Genomic DNA, 2,855 nt, shown 5'->3' on the forward strand with positions numbered 1-2,855 from the left:
AAACTTATTAGGAGACCAAGTGCATGCAACAAGTAGAATGACATGGCAAAACATAGAGGCTCTTAATTGGCTCTTGGCAGACAAGGGAGGAGTTTGCGTTATGTTTGGAGATCAGTGTTGTATGTTTATCCCAAATAATACTGCCCCTTGGGGAGCTTTCAGTGAAGTTATGACTAAAATTAAAAAAATAAGAGCTGAAGTTACAGCAAATGCCGGAAGAGACCAACAAATTTGGGATTGGATGGATGTGAAATTTGGAGCATGGGGAGCATGGTTTGCTAAACTGGGAATGTTTTAAGGAGTTGCCGTATTAATAGGAGTATTATTATTTTGCTGTATATTACCTTTATTAAGAACACTAATCGTCAACGCTACTGTTAAGCAAATGGAAGTGATAAAAGTCCCAAATAATCAACAAATGATCACAGAAAGGAGCCTGGAGGAATATTATGAAGAATGGCTAAACAAACTAAACTTAAATGAGCAAACTTTGGATGATAGATCTAGTGACTCTAACGAGGACGATGAAGAGGTCTAAAGATGAATCATACCCTGGGTGTAAGTGCTAGCCTTACTTCTGCCCAGGGTGGCCCTCTACGATGCATAAGGTATCTGGGCTGAAGATCAACTATTATAATCTTGTGATATTCAATGTATAATGTTTTAAAAAAAATTTTTTATACATATACTCCATAAAAAACTGTGACAACCACAGACAAGTGCTGAACTAATTGCACGCTCATGCTTATAACATTGTTTACTATTAAAGAAGGGTTTAGGGAGACTGGATCTTTTACTCTCTCCTAGTCAAATTTGGAGAGAGATGTTTGGTCTAGTTGCTCCCCCAGAGTGGAATTACATAATTTAGTCACTGTTGATAATACAGTGTGACTTATTTAGTACTTGAAATGTAAGCATAAGGAACTTGAAATGTAAGCATAAGGAAAACTATAGAAAATAGAAAAACGCCCTGTTAAAAACAGGAAAACTGTATATAAGGAGATACCACCTAGAATTCGGGAGCTCTTCTCGCAGAGAACATCTCGGCTTTGTTTCTCTCTGAAATAAACTCTATCTTCTGGAAACAAAACCCAGAGACTGTGTGATTCCTCAGATCCATGGCAGATGACAATACACTACATCCATCCATCCACACCCAAAAGCTGGCCCAAACAAACAGACAACAAAGGGCAGGAAAAGAAGGGAAAGTGCTGTCCTTACAGATACTCCTGTGAAAAAACAACTGGAGGCCAAGAAAAGCAGGTTTGCAGCTAAAAGAAAAATGAATTTCAGCAACAACAAAAAATCCAAACCGAAGAAGCAGAAAATTCAGCACTCACTTAATAATGAAGATGAATTCTGCATTGTGTGCTTGGAAAGCTTCTCCAGGTCAAGGAAGGTCTGGCTCCAGTGCTGGTCCTGTAAAGCCTGGGCACACAAGGACTGCACAAACGGAAGGGATTTTTACACTTGTCAAAACTGTGACTCAGATTAGGCCTACTGAGCCCCCCACCCCTCTCTCTCTGTTGTTGAGAATGTTTGAGTTCATGTTTAAACTTTTTAGGGGTGTTCTACCCAATAAATATAATGTTTCATTATCTTTTTTGTCATTTGTGTGAAAAAAGGTAATCATTACTTAAAAACATGTCGAATAGTCAGCCAATTAAGGATGATTGATAAATGATACTTATTTGAGTATATGATTGATTCATTGTATTTCTTAGACATGTTACAACCGTCCCTGACATGCGTTACAACCGTCCCTGTACACTGGGACGACTGTTACAGTACAGAGAACAGTACTAAAATAAAATACATTTCACTACATTATTAACTGCCTTGTACCCACATGTGCAATGACAATAAAGTTGAATCTAATCCAATCTAATCTAAAATCAATTTTGCAACCTGTACATATTTCAGAAAACCACTTAAATACATTGTTTCAGCAGTTGACAGATTTAAGTTTATAATATAACAAATTGGTTATTCCAGTTAAAATGGTTTTTGATGCAGGGCCTATTGCTAAAAATTGCAAAAAGTGTTACAACTGTCCCTAGTCTCCCCCCTACTGTATGTTCGCTGACTACGAGTTGCTAAATTTTTTTTTTTTTTTTTTTTTTCAACGAGAATCAGTTGACGTATTGGTTAAAATCCCCAGACTGTTTACTTAAGTACTAAATTAAGAAATGTCATTAAAAGTAATCACTTTGGTAATCTAAAACATTTTTCGGATGTAAATATTTAAAATGTAGCCTAATTATAATGAAATAGAGGTACTCATATTTGTACTTTAAATACTGCTACTGCTACATGTATTATAATTAGAATATCTTCAAAACACACTGATCTTTTAACAATGCATTGGTGCAAAAACCAAACCTTTATCACAACCCTGATAAATACAGGTGCTGGTCATATAATTAGAATATCTTCAAAAAGTTGATTTATTTCACTAATTCCATTCAAAAAGTGATACTTGTATATTATATTTATTCATTACACACAGACTGATATATTTCAAATGTTTATTTCTTTTAATTTTGATGTTTATAACTAACAACTAAGGAAAACCTCAGAAAATTAGAATATTGTGAAAAGGTTCAATATTGAAGACACCTGGTGCCACACTCTAATCAGTTAATTAACACAAAACACCTGCAAAGCCTTTAAATGGTCTCTCAGTCTAGTTCTGTAGGCTACACAATCATGGGGAAGACTGCTGACTTGACAGTTGTCCAAAAGACGACCACTGACACCATGCACAAGGAGGGCAAGACACAAAAGGTCATTGCAAAAGAGGCTGGCTATTCACAGAGCTCTGTGTCCAAGCACATTTATAGAGAGGCGAAGGG

This window comes from Cyprinus carpio, chromosome B22, assembly GCF_018340385.1.
Source record: "Cyprinus carpio isolate SPL01 chromosome B22, ASM1834038v1, whole genome shotgun sequence".
Taxonomy (NCBI): Eukaryota; Metazoa; Chordata; class Actinopteri; order Cypriniformes; family Cyprinidae; genus Cyprinus; species Cyprinus carpio.